At 37.8% G+C, this 19,044-nt stretch overlaps 2 pseudogenes; one reads left to right on the top strand and one right to left on the bottom strand.

Moving 5' to 3' along the window:
* Positions 1–1,582: 1,582 nt before the first annotated feature.
* Positions 1,583–2,258, bottom strand: LOC112858047 (calmodulin pseudogene; annotated as a pseudogene).
* Positions 2,259–6,249: 3,991 nt separating this feature from the next.
* On the top strand, positions 6,250–7,090 carry LOC112858682 (small ribosomal subunit protein uS2 pseudogene; annotated as a pseudogene).
* The last annotated feature ends 11,954 nt before the right edge of the window (positions 7,091–19,044 follow it).

Raw genomic sequence — 19,044 nt, 5'->3', positions numbered from 1 at the left:
GGGGTGGGAGGGAGGAGAGGGTGGGTGATGGGTGTTGAGGAGGGCACCTTTTGGGATGAGCACTGGGTGTTGTATGGAAACCAATTTGACAATAAATTTCATATATTAAAATAAATAAATAAATAAATAAATAAATAAATAAATAAATAAATAAAAATAAAAATAAAAAGACCTGGAGTACCTGGGTGGCTCAGTCAGTTAAGGGTCTGATTCTTGGTTTAGGCTCAGGTCATGATCTCATGGTTTTGTAAATTCAAGCCCTGCGTCTGACTCCACGCTGACAATGCGGAGCCTGCTTGGGATTCCCTGTCTACCTCTCTCTCTGCCCCTTTCCCTCTTGCGCTGTCTCTGTCTCTCTCACAGTAAATAAATAAATTTTAATAAAAACTAAATAAATTTAAAAAATCAAGACCCAACTAATTTGCCTAAAAGAAAGTTACTTTGAATATAATGACACAGGTTTAAAAAAGAGACAGAAAAAGTTACACCATGCTAATACTAATCAAAAGAAAGCTGATTTACATCAGAGAAGATTTCAGAGCAAGAATATTATAGGGATACAGAGATTAATTTCATAATAATGATGAACAGATCAATTCTTTAAGATGTAACAATTCTCAGCATTTCTGCACGTAACATCAGAGCTTCTAAATATATGATGCAAAAACTGATGTAACTGTAAAGAGAAATATACAAATCCACAACTATAGTTGACAATTTCAACATACACCTTTCTGTAATTGATAAACAGGTCAGCAGAGTGTTAGTAACAACAAAAAAGCTTTGACTAACACTTTTTTTTTTTAAGTTAATGGTCTTTTTATTGGAAAAAAAGACTAGCATTTACAACTTGGAATGGACGTTAACTTGTAATTTCTTGAACAGCAATGTCGATGGTTGTGCTGAAGAGTCCACAGCCACAGCCTACCTCTGCTGGCTCCAAGTCGGGTTCAGGAGGTTTTAAAAACAGAGAGTCCAAAGATGCTCCCTTGGTAAAGATTTCTTTTTAAAAATTTGTGTGAATGGTGACAGCCCGACACCCATCTCGGTCTCTGGTACAATGCGGACAACGCTAAACCAACACACACAGGATGCCGGCAGGATGTGTCACTGTCACCACGGGTGGGGGCGCACGGAAGTACAGGGGGCCGTCCTGCTCTGTGGGGCTGCGTCTAGACGGTCTATCTATCCTTCACCCATTTTTCTGCACAGCATCCTGAGGTAAACCAATTTTAAAGGTTTGTTTTCAGTAAACCCGCTATGACAATTTATACTAACAAATTGAACTAGAACCCATTTGAAACAGGTTTTTTTTATTTGTTTTTTTCATTTTTCGTTTTTAATACAAAGGCCTGACTGTGCTCAATCGTCAAGCTGCATGCATGAAAAACTGGCCAGCCCAAACAGTGTAGTAATCATTAGCAAACGGAACTGCAAGGAGTCCACTAAGTGCTTCTTTATCGTTAAGGTAGCACAAGTATTTATATCGTAAAACTGATGTGTAGCGCTTCATCTTTACGGGACAGGACCACCAAGCAATACATGCAGATTTTGTGTGTGTGGACAGAAGGTACTTTTGACATTCAGTTTTGCTATATAGAAACAGAATGAGTAAATGAACTTTTTTTTTTTTTTTTTTGCAAGAGGTAAATAAAAGATTCAATTTGATTCTTCTAGAGGGGGAAAAAAGGAGTTGAAAGTAGGTCTTCACTTTGCAGTCATCGTCTGTATGAAATCTTCATAGTTGACTTGCCCATCTCCATCGATATCTGCTTCTCTGATTTCATCTACTTCTTCATCTGTTAGTTTTTCTCCTAAGTTTGTCATGACGTGACGTAGTTCTGCCGCACTGATGTAACCATTGCCACCCTTGTCAAAGACTCGGAATGCCTCGCGAATTTCTTCTTCACTGTCTGTATCTTTCATTTTTCTAGCCATCATAGTCCAAACTTCTGGGAAGCCAATGGTGCCATTACCGTCAGCATCCACCTCGTTGATCACATTTTGCAATTCGGCTTCTGTTGGGCTCTGACCCAGTGACCTCATTGACGGTTCCAAGTTCCTTTGTTGTGATGGTACCATCGTCATCTTCGTCAAATAGGGAGAAAGCTTCCTTGAAGTCAGCAATCTGCTCTTGAGTCAGCTGATCAGCCATGGTGCGAGCGAAGGGAGGAAGAGCAGAGGGAGTGAGGGTGGCTGCACCAGCGCAGAGGCTGTGACGGCGGGGGTGCCTCTGCTGCTGCTGCTGCCGCTGCCGCCGCCCGACTCGAATATCACTTTTAATCACCCTAGTCTAATTGACACTACAGAACACTCTGCCCAGTAATAACAGAACATATATTATTTTCAAAAGCATTTACCAAGCAAGATAGATCAGATACTGAAAAGGAGAAACAATAAAAATCAAAGTGAAAATCAATGAAACAGAAACCGAAGAAGAAATTGAGAAAAATAAATAAAATCAAAAAAATGGGGGAAGGTAATAAACTTGGAAAAATCTAGATTAATCAGGGGAAAAAATGAACTACAAAGATATCAATTGCCAATATCTGACATGAGAGAAACGACATCCTTACTCTACAAATATTCAAGGTTAGTAAGAGAATATTCTGAAAATTATGCCAATAAATTGAATTCATATGAAATGGAAAAATTCTTTGAAAGACAAACTATCAAAGCTCACTCAAGAAAACAAAATGAGATAATCAGAATAGGTCTATATCTATTAAAGAATTTGACTTTGTACTTAAAAATCTTTCCACAAAGGAAATTTCAGCGAATTGCTTCACCTGTGAATTTTGATCCAAGGAAGAAATATCAATTCTTGAAAAAAATCTAGGAATTATTTTAAACTATTTTAAAGTTATTTTAAATGATTTTTAATTTTTTTTTAATTTGTGTTGAATATTATATTAAATAATTAAACATTGCGATCAAGGAGGCCTGCTCCCAGGATTATAAAGTCAGTTCAATATTTGAGAATCAATCAAGGTAATTCACTGAGGTGGCTTTGTCATGTCAAACTGTCTAGGCTGAAATAAAGTTGACCCTTGAACAACCTGAGGACTGAGCGGCGACCACGCTCAACCTGGGGACTGGGCAGTGACCATGCTCCCCAAATGTAAGTACTAATAGCCTGTTCTTGCTTGGAAGTCTTGCCAATAACATAAACTGTCGACACATATTTTGCATGTTCTATGTATTACATGCTATATTCTCACCATAAAGTAAGCTAAAGAAAAGGTTATTCAGAAAATCATAAGGAAGAGAAAATACATTTACAGTTCTATATGAATATTTATTGAAAAGCATCCGAGAATCACCCACCCACCCCCCACTACCAACCACCACCACCATTGGGGCAAGTGGTAACAGCAGTCTTGGTCCCAGCATGGTGATGTGCTGCAGCCTGGTGGCAGCACTGCCCGGAGGCACACTACAGCTGCCCTATCAACCTAGAAGTGTACCGCCTGCCCATGGCCATCAGGAGCTACAGCCACACATGAGTGAGCCAGCCTCCAGAGGCCGTGAGGCTAGGGAAACCCCTTGGGGATGAGGGAAGAGGAGTAAAGGAGTACCAATGGTACATGGCTCCCTCCACCTGGTACTGGGCCCTTGAGGGCTGCTGATGGCCTGATTGGGCCTCCCCGGTATTCAGAGGTCAGCAGACTCTCTGGGCCAGTCACCTTTGATTTGGTCCCAGGGAGACTGGGGTAGGCAAGTGTAAATAAATGCCTTGTGGCTATCATTGTCAACTCAAAAAAAAAAAAAAAAAAAAGCCTCATCATCAGGGAAATACAAATAAAATCCACAAAGAGATACCACCCCACACTTTTCAGAAAGGCTAAAATTAACAACTCAGGAAACAACAGATGTTGGTGGGGATGAGGAGAAAGGGGAAAACTTTTGTACTGCTGGAGGGAATGCAAACTGGTGCAGCCACTCTGGAGAGCAGTATGGAGGTTCCTCAAAAGATTAAAAATGGACCTACCCTACAACCCAGCAATTGCACAACTAGGTATTTATCCAAAGGATACAAAACTGCTGATTCAAATGGGCACATGTACCCCAATGTTTATAGCAGCACTATCAACAAAAGCCAAATTATGGAAAGAGCCCAAATGTCTATCAACTGATGAATGCATAAAGAATATATGGTATATAGGGGTGCCTAAATGGCACTTCCATTAATATTTTAATAATTTTACAGTGAACACAGTACAGGAACATTCCCTATCATGTAATCCCTACAACAATCTTACAATGTAAACGTGTAGCAACATGCACATATTTTGCAAATGAAGAAACCAAGACACTGTGACCTTAAATGGTTTGCCCAGGATCTTTACAATAGACCAGCATGAAATGCCCGATTGCATTTCTGGAACACTTTCCCAGGTTTTTTGATTGGTTTCTAACTCCTTTCTTATACCCCTGGGCGCTGTGCTGACTTTTTGGCCCTGAAAGCACATGAGGACCACTTTCTTTAGGGGATTGTCTACATCGCTTCTAAATGCTTCCTTCACCTGTACCAGTAGCTCAGAATCTACTTTTCTATATATGTTAAAGTCAGTTTTATGCCCCTTAAATCAACCAGTGTAGATCTTCCTGTACTGAAGGCCTTTGGTTTGGTACCTTACAAACCAAAAGAACCTTTTTGGAAGACTCACTGTCACTTCCCTATCATCAAATGTTTTAGGGTCTATATTCTGTCTTACACATCTTTGTTTTTCTTTTTTTATTTTACAAATATTGATATAATGCTTACTGTGTGCTAAGTCGTATTCTAAATTTTTTAATTTATAATTCTTAAATTTTTTAATCCTTATAAGCTAAGTACCGTTATTAACTTCATTTAGAGGTAGGGGATGGAGACACACTTGCCTGAGGGCACTAGATTAGTAAGTAGCAGAGTTTTGCATAGTAACAGTTATACACAACAGAATCCCAACAGTGCCATAAAACCAACTGGCAAATTCTACAGTGTAGACTGAAATTTGAACAGTCTCAGAGAACTCTACAATAAGTCTATAAGCTCTAACATTGAAATCAAGAAATAACTGGGGCACCTGGGTGGCTCAGTCGGTTAAGTGTCCGACTTCCGCTCAGGTCATGATCTCGCAGTCCGTGAGTTCAAGCCCCGCGTCGGGCTCTGTGTTGATGGCTCAGAGCCTGGAGCCTGTTTCAGATTCTGTGTCTCCCTCTCTCTCTGACCCTCCCCCGTTCATGCTCTGTCTCTCTCTGTCTCAAAAATAAATAAACGTTAAAAAAATTAAAAAAAAGAAATCAAGAAATAACTGTGACTGAGGTGCCTGGGTGGCTCAGTCAGTTAAGTGTTTGACTCTTGATCTTAGCTCAGGTCTTGATATCAGAGTCATGAGTTGGAGCCTCATGTTGGGCTCCACACCCTCGCTCAATATGGAGTCTAATTACACACACACACACACACACACACACACACAGGAAATAACTGTAACCAATATGGGTAAAAATGTCTGCATGATAGACTTGAGGGCAAGATAGGAATAGTTCAACCAAAAAGGAGGAGGAACTAGATTCATAATGTTACCTGATACACTCCTGACTAGGTTCCACTTGTGTGTGTGTGTTTATATATACATATAATATGTTAATTAAACTAAAAATGGAAAACTTATTGCTGTCAAATAACTAAGTATGGAGCATTTTTTTTTGAGAGAACTGATTTCTCGCTATTAATCTTTCTGTGGTCTTAATGCCCAGAGTTAAAATAATTCCCTCAGGTATTATTAGGGAGAATGTTGATCCATCAGGGAGATCTAAATCACATTTTCAGTCATCCTGAAAGGGAAGATAAAGTAACCTTCTAGTCTTGTTTACAGCACATATTACCTTTAAACACTACCACAAAATAAATAAATAAATAAATAAATAATAAGCAAACAAATTTTACATTGATAGGTTTTCTCTATTCTTTCAAATCAATAGTTGCTGTGTAACTATCTCAAAGTCTATTAAAAATAAAACAATAGCATTTAACAATTTTTGCACTTAATTTGTGCCAGGCCCTTTTCTAAGAGCTTTATATGATTACCTCACTTAATTCCTGTAACAGCCTTACGAAGTAGATACCTTTATTTCCATTTTATATATAAAAGAATTAAAACAGAATTTACACCTTCTGTGCTACCCAAGGAGGGGTCCATGTAGTGTTTTGTGTTCATGTCATAATTTAAAGGGAAACTTTTACAATGTCTGGAGTCCCTCCTACAAATGAAGGATGTCCTCAAATTCTTTGCAGCAGGAACCCACTTAGGTGACACCAACCTTGACTTCCAAATGGAACAGTGCATCTACAAAAGGAAAAGTGATGGCATCTATGTCATAAATCTGAAGAGAACCTGGGAGAAGCTTCTGATGGTAGCTCGTGCCATCATCGCCATTGAAAACCCAGCTGATGTCAGTGCCCTATGATCCAGGAATGCTGGCCAGTGAACTGTGCTGAAGTTTGCTGCTGCTCCTGGAGCCACTCCTATTGCTGGTCACTTCACTCCTGGAACCTTCACTAACCAGATCCAGGAAGCCTTCAAGGGAAGAGATTTCTGATGGTTACTGATCCCAGAGCTGACCACAAGCCTCTTGCAAACGTCCTATGTTCACCTGCTTACCATCGCTCTGTATAACACAGACTCTCCTCTGTGTTATATGGACATTGCCATCCCTTGCAACAAGAGTGTGTCTGATGTGGTGGGTGCTGGCTTGGGAAGTTCTGCACATATGTGGTACCGTTTCCTGTGAATGCCCATGGGAGGTCATGCCTGTTCTCTACTTCTACAGAGATCCTGAAGAGATTGAAAAGGACAAGCAGGCTGCTACTGAAAAAGCTGTGACCAAGGAGGACTTTCAGGGTGAATGGACTGTTCCAGCTCCTGAGTTCACTGTTACTCATCCTGAAGTTGCAGACTGGTCTAAAGGCATGGAGGTGCACTCTGGGCCTATTCAGCAGTTCCCCACTGAAGGCTAGAGCGCTCAGCCTGCCACTGAACACTGGTCTGCAGCTCCGCCTGCTCAGGCCACCGAATGGGCTAGAACAACCACTGAGTGGTCTTAAGCTGCTCTTCCACAAAGGCAAACAAAATGGAAATAAGGTTGATGGAAAATAGTTTCTAAATAAATAAATAAACAAACAAATAACAGAGTTTACCTAATCGGTCCAAGGTCATTTAGCTAGGAAAAGAAATAGATTTAAATCCAAAAAGTCTGACTTCAAAACTTTTGCTACCAACCACTAATGATAGAAAAAGCTGTTAGAATAATATGATTACAGCTGATGAATTTGGCATCCAGAATCCTTGTCCATATTCCTATTTTAATTTCTCAAAAGTCCCTGGAAAATTAGTGAATATCAACCACAATCAGGAAACCAAAGTGTGGTGTCTCCCAAATACTCAGAAAAAAGGAAGACTATCGTATAAATACTCTACTAATTATAATAACACAATGCTACCTGAAATTGAATGTCTATGGAAGGTATTTTAAAAGACTGTTACCTCGTGGCTTGTGATCACTGCCCAAGAAAAAGATAAGGTCTTCTGCTGGATTCTAAGAACTTAACAATAGACTAAATTTTTGACCAACAATTCCATGTTATCAATTTTATGTGTTTCAAGACTCTTAATGGAGGAACTAAGATTGTGATGATGTATTTATGCCCAGTTTGCAATTAGTTCTGAAATATCCTATTTGCTTACCATAAATTTGATACTTTAACTCTCTCCTCCTCACATATTATATAAGACCCATAAAAATTAGTAGAAACTATTTATGTAGCCTTATTATATACCAGACACAGTCCTAAGCACTTTATGTATTTTAACTCTTTTAATTCATACATCAGACTTATTAAATAAGTAGTGTTATAACCACCATTTTATACATAAAGAAACTGTGGCATACAAAGGTTATATTCAAGGTCACTTACTAGTGCAAATGGTAGAGACCACATCTAAAGAAGGTAGTCTGGGCAAAAAGATGATGTTCATAACCATGATGTTATATGATAATGAGATGATCCACCTATCCTAAAATACCATTAGTGCCACAGAGCTATGTCCTCTCTTGGGGAACTCATTGCCAGATATTCGCTAAGCATTTATTGAGTTCCAGTTTTCCTAGTTACCATTCAAAGTCTGTACCAACAGTGACTTTACAAAGCGAGAACCATATTTCATTCTTTCTCATTGCCACGTAGTATTCCATGGTGTATATAAACCACAATTTCTTTATCCATTCATCAGTTGATGGACATTTAGGCTCTTTCCATAATTTGGCTATTGTTGAAAGTGCTGTTATAAACATTGGGGTACAAGTGCCCCTATGCATCAGTACTCCTGTATCCCTTGGATAAATTCCTAGCAGTGCTATTGCTGGGTCATAGGGTAGATCTATTTTTAATTTTTTGAGGAACCTCCACACTGTTTTCCAGAGGGGCTGCACCAGTTTGCATTCCCACCAACAGTGCAAGAGGGTTCCCGTTTCTCCACATCCTCTCCGGCATCTATAGTCTCCTGATTTGTTCATTTTAGCCACTCTGACTGGCGTGAGGTGGTATCTCAGTGTGGTTTTGATTTGTATTTCCCTGATGAGGAGTGACGTTGAGCATCATTTCATGTGCTTGTTGGCCATCTGGATGTCTTCTTTAGAGAAGTGTCTATTCATGTTTTCTGCCAATTTGACAATAAATTCATATTAAAAAAAAGTGAGAACCCATTACCTTTAGATTTAACTCAAGAAAAAATTAGTGGTTTAATACTGCTTCAAAAATATGAATCATTTTAATCATTACCTTGGCTGTATACATCGACTTGATAACTGAACCAGTTTAATGAAGGAACTATTTACAGAATTGCGGGGAGGGTTATAGGGACCAACCAGGGAAGGAGAAGCATTAGGACTCCAAGAGCCAGAAGCTGTTCCCATTTCCATTCCGGAGAGGGAAAAAGATGTTGCTATACAGGACACCATCAAGAGCAGTAATGGTGGTAGAGGGTCTGCAACAGTAGCAGCTGTGGTGCTGGGTAGAGGAACACAGCCACTGCCAAACCACAGCCCAATAAATGGGAGGCAAAAATATATACTCTGACTTCATTCTCCTCCCATCCACCAATCTCCCGCTGGTGCCTTGATTGGCTGAACAGAGGGCAAGGGAGAGTATGTGATAGAGTCTACAGACTTCAGAATCCTAGCACCCAGAGCAGGGTGGGATCCGATGCTGATCAGGAAGGACAAATGGAAAATAACTAATACTCCTTACTGCTCAGTACTTGGTACTTCATCACCTGAGAGGAAAACAGGAAACAGCAAGAGAGACCTATATTTGGTAAAATGAAGACTTGTCTAGAAGAGCCTCATAATTACTAAAATTGGCTACATTGGCATGGAAGTTGAAGAGATATTGTATGAAAAATTTTAAGTACAAAATTTGCATCACTTTTACCAGGCTCAATTCTCTCCCTGGTAATAATCACTGCTTTTTAAAATTGTTTAAATTAAGGTGACTTTCTTCCATCTACAGAACCCACATTTCATGGTTTCTCTTTTAGAGATTTTGCTTTTGTTCATTTGACCAGCAAATGTTATAATTCTGCCTCAAAACATCTTTATATTCATTTCCTTCTCTCTTTTCTATTACTGTTATTTCAAGTTTTTATCAACCAAGCCTACTACTGGCCATGACAACAGTGAACTCCAAGTCCTTGAAATGACAGGCTGTTCTCTGCCCAAAGTCCTGACTATGCTCTCTGAATATAACATAAAATAAATTCAGACAATGGCACCAGGAATTTCACAGAGAAAGATCCTTTACTGATTGTGTTTTCCAATTTGCATGTAATTTGCAGTAATTTTAACTGTGCAAAAACTGTGCATTTAATTACCATTCATTCTTTCTGGCTTCTTTTAGGGAGTCCCATTAATTAAGGTGAGATTTAGATAAATTTGGTTCTGCTGAATAAGGAAAACTGACTTGGATCTTCATGTAAAAATTAAACATTCAAAGGATTCTATTAATAAGCATTAATGTTCTCTCTGGTCCAATTTAGTTTTTGAGAATTTAGTGTTGTTGTCCCTTACCAAACTGTCCTTCATGTTTTGTTTTCATTTAAATCCCAGTTAGTGAACATAAGTGAATATTACTTACAGGTGTACAATTTAGTGATTCACACTTATATACAATACCCAGTGCTCTTCACAAGTGCCCTCCTTAATTCCTATCACCTACTTAGCCCATCCCCCCACTCACCTCTCCTCTGGTAACCATCAGTTTGTTCTGTATGGTTAAGAGTGTTTTCTTGTTTTGCCTCTCTCTTTCTCCTCCCCCTACCCTGATCATTTGTTTTGTTTCTTAAATTATACATATGAGTGAAATCATATGATAGTTGTCTTTCTCTGAGTTATTTCACTTAGCATAATACTAACTAGCTCCATCCGTCTCATGGAAAATGACAAGATTTCATTCTTTCTTATGGCTGAGTAATACTTCTTTGTGTGTGTGTGTGTGTGTGTGTGTGTGTGCGCGTACCACAACTTCTTTATCCATGCAACTTCTTGCTAGATATATCTTCTGAGGAAAGGGAAGCAAAAGCAAAAATAAACTATTGGGACTTCATAAAAATTAAAATCTTCTGTACAAGGAAGGAAACAATCAATAAAACTAAAAGCCAATGTACAGAATGGAAAAAAAATTTGCAAATGACATATCTGATAAAGGGTTAGTATCCAAAATCTATAATGAACTTATAAAACTTAACACCCCAAAAAACAAAAAATGCAATTAAAAAGTGGGCAGAATGGGGCACCTGGGTGGCTCAGTTGGTTAAGTGCCCAATTTCGACTGAGGTTATGATCTTGTGGTTTGTGGGTTGGAGCCCCACGTCAGGCTCTGTGCTGAAAGTTCAGAGTCTGGAGCCTGCTTCAGATTCTGTATCTCCCTTTCTCTACCCTTCCCTCGCTTGCACTGTCTCTGTCTCTCTCTCAAAAATAAATAAACATTTTAAAAAAGTGGGCAGGAGACATAAACAGGCATTTTCCAATGAACACTTCCAGATGGCCAACAGACATGAAAAGATGTTCAACATCACTCATCATCAGGGAAATACAAATTGAAACTACAATGAGATATCACCTCACATCTGTCAGAATGGCTAAAATCAACAATACAAGAAACAACAGGTGTTGGCAAAGTTGGGGAAAAAGATGAACCCAGATGCACTTAGTGTGAATGCAAACTAGTGAAGCCACTCTGGAAAACAGTATGGAAGTTCCACAAAAAAATTAAAAATAGAACTACACTATGATCCAGCAATTGCCTTACTAAGTATTTACCCAAAGAATACAAAAATACTAATTCAAAGGAATACATGCACCCTGATATTTATAGCAGCATTATCTACAACAGCCAACTTATGGAAACAGCTCAAATGTCCATCAACCAAACTTTCTTTTACATTGCTTTTAACAAAAATTTATTTTATTATTATTATTATTATTATTATTATTTTATTTAAGTTCAATTTAGTTAACATACAGTGCAGTATTGGTTTCAGGAGCAGAATTCAGGGATTCATCACTTCCAGATAACACTCAGTGCTCATCCCAAAAAGTGCCCTCCTTAATGCCCATCACCTATTTAGCTCATCCTCCCCACCCCACTTCTCCTCCAGAAACCTTTTGTTGGTTCTTTATATTTAAGAGTCTCCTATGATTTGCCTCCCTGTTTTTACCTTATTTCATTTTTCCTTCCCTTCCCCTATGTTCATCTGTTGTGTTTCTTAAATTCTACATGAATGAAAATATATGGTATTTGTTTTTATCTGACTTATTTTGTTTAGCATAAAATGTTTTAATTCCATCCACATTGTTCCAAATGGCAAGATTTCATTATTTTTGATAGCTGAGTAATATTCCATTGTGTATATATACCACATCTTTTTTATCCATTCATCACTTGATGGACATTTGGACTCTTTCCATATTTGGCTATTTTTGAAAGTCCTGCTGTAAACATTGGGGTGCACGTGCCCTTTTGAATCAGCATTTTTGTATCCTCTGTATAAATACCTAGTTGTGCAATTGCTGGGTCATGAGGTACATCTATTTTTAATTTTCTGAGGAACCTCCATACTATTCTCCAGGGTGGCTGCTCCAGTTTGCACTCCCACCAACAGTACCAAAGGTTTCCCCTTTCTCTGTATCCTCACCAACATCTGTTTCCTGAGTTGTTAATTTTAGCCATTCTGACAGGTGTGAGGTGGTATCTCACTGTGGTTTTGATTTGTATTTCCCTGATGATAAGTGATGTTGAGTATCTCTTCATGTGTCTGTTAGCCATCTGGATGTCTCCTTTGGAAAAGAAAAAAATGGATTATTTATTTTTTGGGGTGTTGAGTTTGACAAGTTTTTAGAGAATTTGGATACTAACCCTTTATCTGATATTTCATTGCAATATCAATATCTTAAAAGAACACCAGAAATTTATTATATGACTCTACATTAAAAGAATGTATTAATACTAACTAAAACACATTTTTAAAAAGTAACAATGAATACTACCCTAAGATTAAAGAAAATATGATAATTGGCAGAATGAACAAATACAAAACTCAGACTAGTTAGAACAGCCTTTAGGGAAGGAACCATCTTGGAGCAGGAATAGGGTTCAGTCAAGTAGTCAGAAGATAGAAGAGTAAGTGGGGAAAAGCAACAGCTAAGGCTAGGTACAAGTTTCATGTTTTAGGCTTAAGATTAATAATTTTCTAAAAGGGTACCATTTGTTTGCCGAGTAGACGTTCTACCTTTATTTCCTATTTGACACTCAAAACAAAGTAATAAGATAAAATAATGTAGTGTAATGATAGGATATTGATTGCAATATGCTACACTAACCATAAATGTCTTATTTAAATTGGCCAAACTTGACAAACTTGAATTTCCTCATCTGTGGATGGGGAAAATCACAAATACTATCAGCTTTATTTGTGAGGTTTAAATAAGATAATATAAATTACTTTGAATAGTGTGCAATCTCTCACAGCTAAAAAAAAAATGATGAAGCTGACAGTCTAGACAAAATTCTAACCTATGCTCTGGGTGAGAGAGAGGCACAGAAAGATAGATGGGATTCATATCCACTTAAGCAATGTTTCTCAAAGTGGTCCAATCTGCTTCCATTGTAATCAGTTTGATAACTTCAAAAAGAAAATTCTCGTTCCATGGATGAAGATAACAAACCCCTTTCCTCCCCCCTCTCTCTCTAAAATGAAAAGAAAATAGAAGTTTCTGTTTCTATAAACAAAATAAAAATGAGGGAAGCCGCTTCTCAATGAGAGATGTAAACAGACTGATGGGAAAGAAAATCAGGCTATTGCTAACTGATATTCATAAAACCTGACAGAGTCATGTAAGGAAGATTCTCCAACAGGGAAGTAGTCTGTCTTCCATGGAAAACTTCAAATACTTCAATTCCAATGAAGGCTTAGAATGAGTTGTGATTTACTAGAAACAAGCTTTATTTGAAAGTCTCTTCATGCAATAGTAGGTCCCTTCCACCCCCAACCCCTCCCACAAATTCTTCAAAACTTCAAGAAGAGGCTTCTACTCCAAAGAGTAATGCTATTTTCTAAGGAAATTGAACAAGTCTATTTGAGAGAACAAAGACAGTTTGTAAGCATATTGTTGGAGAGCTCCTGAGTATGTTGGAAAAGGGCAAGAGGGAGCTGAAATTTTGCCTTTTCCTTACTTGCAAAAATTGTGATCCAAGCATGAAGGGCACTCACAGGAAAGGGGCACAGTGGATCTACCCAGAGTTCTTTTCTATTTTTATTAGTCTACAGGAGACTCCTTTTTCTACTTTCCTTGTCCAGAAATGGTACCTTTTTCTACTCTGTCTGCTCAGAGAGGATGGATTTTTCAAATTTCAACAATGATGCAGTGTAGGTGAGCAGAAGTGTATGGAATTGGCCGTCAGAGACCTCCACTTGTTGGCATTTAAGCAGTCCCTATTACTTTCTTCTCTGTTCCCACAAAAGTAAGGCATGACTTCAATGATCTCAAAGCATCATACACTTATCCAAACCTCCATATCCAAGAGCAGGAGATACTGGAAGCAATTCTACCTTTGCACTGAGTGAATCAATATATAAGGGTCAGTTCTCTGTGGCCTTAGTCCAAATCGCTTTAGTCAACTATTTTTGTGCAGCTTTCAAGCTAATATTTTAAAAATAATTTTTAGTGAATGAAAACAAAGAACATTAGTATTCTATGCGTGTGTAAATTATATTAAATTCAAATTTCAGTATCCATAAATAAAATTTTATTGAAACATGGCCATGCTCATTCATTTAAGTAGTACTAATGGCTTCTTTGGAAGCCATTAATGGCAGAGTGGAGTAGTTACAATTAGAGAGAATAAAGTCCAGAAAGCCTGGACCTTAAATGTTTACTATCTGGGCCCATTACAGAAAAAGCTTTTCAATCCCTGATATAAAGTATTGATTAAAAAATTGTCCTTTTTCTTGAAAGTTGGAAAGGATGAGTTGAAAGTGTAGACATATTCCTATAGACTCCAAATTTTCTTTAGCCTTTTTTTTTTAACATGCTTTCTTTTGGGCTAGTGGATGCCCAGGCTCTTATACTTCATGTTATCTATATTTCTTCCACTCTTGATAAAAAGCTGGAAATTGATTTGCATTAGCAAGATCCATGTCCATGCTCCTGTTAAAGGGTACCGTTGCAAAATGAAGATTTTGAAAAAGTCAGGCTGAATTTGTGTTATGGGTGAGGCAGTGGAGAGGTCAGGCCAAAGTTTTCACCCCTACATTTAGGACTTAGAGTTTCAAGACCAGCATTCTCTATAAACATCCCCAGAGGACCAATGCTCAGGAACTAGCTGTTGTCCTTTCATACTAATCTTCTTTTGCCATCTTGAACCCATGCAATAACATTTTGCTCATATCTTTTCTCTGGAAACAGGTTTAAATTGCACTTCAACCACTGCCTGTTTCCATGTTCCTACAAAATGGCCTCGTAATAGCTCTTTTTCTTTAATACATGAGCCTATATGGTCTTTATAGGTCCAGGAAATCAACTGTCAGGTTCTGAAGTGGAGACAGGAGCTGAATCTGAATAGAGGTGAGAACTATTAGAGAAATCCTCAGAGATGACATGGGGTTATCTAAAGGACAATAGGTACCCCTTCGTTCTCAGTTCCTGACATGTTATTGGACTGCCCTGAAAGAAATACCACAAATCATTACACACCGGGAGCTAAGCAGAATTTTTGCTGTGTTATATTGCTTTCATTTTATGTCCTAGAAACACCTGAAATAATGTGAATTATCATTTGGGAATTTAAGTGTCCTTTCAGTGTTTTGACAGAAGCACATGAAGGAGCCAGAGGCACCCACAACATTGAAACTGAACTTCAAAGAAACAGAATGAAGAACAAACACAGGGTTTGTCTGTGGATTTCTTATTACAGAACTCCCCCAACTCTTGGCTTCTAGAGCACTTAGAAATGATGTAACCTCAGAGGGCTCTGGGATTGGAAACAGAGTGATTAAGTGTTCAAGGTCTGATTTGGGATCTGGTTATTATTATGGCATTATTCTAAAACTAAATGAAAATTATCATTTTATTATACACATTTATGCTAACTACCAATCATTGACTGCAATGCTGTTCTTTAAAAGGGCTGCAATCTTACCATTGGTGAGAATGCAAACTGGTGCAGCCACTGTGGAAAATAGTATGGAGGTTCCTCAAAAAGTTAAAAATAGAACTACCCTATGATCCAGCAATTGCACTAATAGGTAATTACTCAAATAATACGTAAATACTAATTCAAATGGATACATGCACCCTGGTGTTTATAGCAGCATTATTTACAATAACCAAAATATGGAAACAGCCCAAGTGTCCACTGACAGATGAATGGATAAAGAAGATGGGTCATATATACACAATGGAATATTATTCAGCCATAAAAAGGAATCAGGTATTGCCATTTGCAACGACGTTGATGGAGCTTAAAGAGTATTATGCTGAGCAAAATATGTCAAGCAGAGAGGGACAAATACCGTATTATATCACTCATATATGGAATTTAAGAAACAAATGAGCAAAGGGGAAAAAGGGGCAGAGAGAGAGACTGGCAAACCAAAAAACAGACTCCTAACTATAGAGAAAAAACTGATGGGTACTAGAGGGGAGATGGGTGGAGGGATGGGTTAAAAAGGTGATGGATATTAAGGAATGCACTTGTGATGAGCACTGGGTGCTCTATGGAAGTGTTGAGCCACTATATTGTACACCTAAAACTAATATTACAGTGTATGTTAACTAACTGGACTTTAAATAGAAACTAAAAAAAAAAAAAAAAAGAGGGGAGCAGCAATCTTATTCTTATTCAGCCAAAGCACATCCTGAAGAAACATGAGGCAAATCTATTTAGAATAGTGAGCATTTGTCTCCTGGACATCGCTAAGAAGGCTGCCGGTTTACTTACCTTCAAAAAGACAAAGACAAACTCTCTAAAGCAAATTGGTCCTTGTAATGCATTGAGATTTATTACCTAAACTACAGTAAAGAAGATAATATAAATACTCTGCAATGAATTCATGAAAAGATAATGTGTCAAATTGAAGTTATTATAATTATAATCATGTACCATTAGGAAGACAGTCACAGTGTTTCAGTCATGTACTGGCTCTAGATGAAATTTAACATCAACATAACATTGTGCTATGTGGCAATTATGATAATAGACACCTAATTCATTATTAGATGAAGTCAAGTTGTAATGAAGTAATTCCATGAACAAATAATAAAGCATACTGACCCTTGTGAAATATCAAATTCTATAAATTTTCCCCCAGAAATACTATTTTTAATGTTAAGCAGTATGAAGATATTTAGACTTTGTAAAATAAAAAACACATCATTTTAAAACAAGCTGTTGAAGCGGACATTAAAAAAGCAGAATTTGAGGGGCACCTGGGTGGCTCGGTTGGTTGGGTGTCCAACTTCAGCTCAGGTCGTGATTTCATGGCTCGTGAGTTCAAGCCCCACATCAGGCTATGTGCTGACAGCTCAGGGCCTAAAGCCTGCTTTGGATTCTGTGTCTCCCTCTCTTTCTCTGCCCCTCCCCTGTTCACACTGTTTCTTTCTCTCTCTCAAAAGTAAACATTAAAAAAATTAAAAAAAAAACAACAACAGAATTTGATATTAATTATATATACCAATTAAAACTATACTTTAAGCTAAAACATGCTTTAATATATATTAAATTTAATTAATTTAATTTATATACTTGTGTATGCGTGTGTGTTTATTTATTTATTTATTTATTTATTATCCTGCTCAAACTTCCATAAAAGAAACACCAGATACTAGGTGTCTTGAACAACAAAAATTTCTTTTCTCATAATCTGGAAAGTAAAGTCCAGGATCACGATGCCAAGACAGTTGGTGTCTAATGAAGCCTCTCTTCCAGACTTTCAGAAAGACACCTTCTCACTTTGTCTCCGCTTGGCCTTTTCTTTGTGTATGCATGGAGAGAGAAAGAGAGAGAGAGAGAGAGAGAGAGAGAGAGAGATCTGGTGTCGCTTCCTCTTTCTACAAGATCATCAGTCCTATTAGATTAGGGCCCCACCCTTATGATCTCATTTTACTTTAAACACCTCCATAAAGGCTCTATCTGCAAATACAGTCACATTGAGGCTTAAGGCTAGAACACGTAAATTTTTGAGGGGACACAATTCAGTCCATAACAAAATGTGTAAACAGAAAGCACATTCTCCTTTCCACTCATTCAAAAAAATAATAAAGCAACTACATTACGTTTTAAGCTTAGATATCCCATTTATATGCTGTTAAAAGCTAACAAAGAGCTAAAGGAAGTACTTTAATTCTTCCATGCTGCAGAGAACATGAAAGTCCTTTTGAGGCACTGTGGAAATAATAACCTAAAATGATACCGTTTAGTTGTAAGACAATTCACCAATACCTTCCTAATGGAAAGTAAGTTAATGTGCCCATCTCAGCACATAGTATTTTTATGTACATAATTTATTTCTGTGACACCCTTGCTTTAAAAATATATTATAATGAATGGAATTAAACATCTTGGTTCTGATTCATCGAGATTACTAACAACCTTCTTCAATCTTTGATATTATTTTTTAAATTTTTTTTTCAACGTTTATTTATTTTTGGGACAGAGAGAGACAGAGCATGAACGGGGGAGGGGCAGAGAGAGAGGGAGACACAGAATCGGAAACAGGCTCCAGGCTCTGAGCCATCAGCCCAGAGCCTGACGCGGGGCTCGAACTCACGGACCGCGAGATCGTGACCTGGCTGAAGTCGGACGCTTAACCGACTGCGCCACCCAGGCGCCCCTGATATTATTTTTTTTAACTTAAAAAAGAGTCTCCACCAAAGTTCTATAGCAGTAAGTAATAACACTTGAATCCAGATATTTTAGAACTTTTTTTCCTAATTCCTTACTACACAGGACAAGGGTGCTGTATGATTTATCAGTCCAAGTAATGTTTGTTATTGTTGTTACTGTTTTTTTTTTTTTTTTTTTTTTTATGACCTGTAAGCTGAAAGAAAGAAATGGTTTGGGTAATTCATGGTAGAATGATGTTTACCTACTTTCATATTTTGGATTTGGAAAAGCACCTTTGGTTCATATGAAGAAAGAGCAAGCATCCACAATAGCTCAAGTGTGGGGGAGAGCGATAACAAGCAACTGGGGAAAGTGAAGTAAAGAAGTGTAAATTAGCTCTTGGCACCCTAGGATGTGTAAAGCTGCTAATAGTAGGTGCTATGGGTTATTAAACAATATAATATTAGTAGCCACTAGTCATCAACTGTCAACCAAATGACAGCCAGTGTTAACAGTGCACTTATGACCATCTTTTTCTCATTTAATCTTTATAACTCTATGCATAACTATCAGAATTTTCTCTTATTTAAAAGATGAGGGATGCCTAGGTGGCTCAGTCA

The sequence above is a fragment of the Puma concolor genome, chromosome B1 (genome assembly GCF_028749965.1).
Source record: "Puma concolor isolate L17-30 chromosome B1, mPumCon1.1.hap2, whole genome shotgun sequence".
Lineage (NCBI taxonomy): Eukaryota > Metazoa > Chordata > Mammalia > Carnivora > Felidae > Puma > Puma concolor.
Note: the sequence above shows the minus strand (reverse complement) of the source record. Positions and strands in the feature narration are given on the sequence as shown.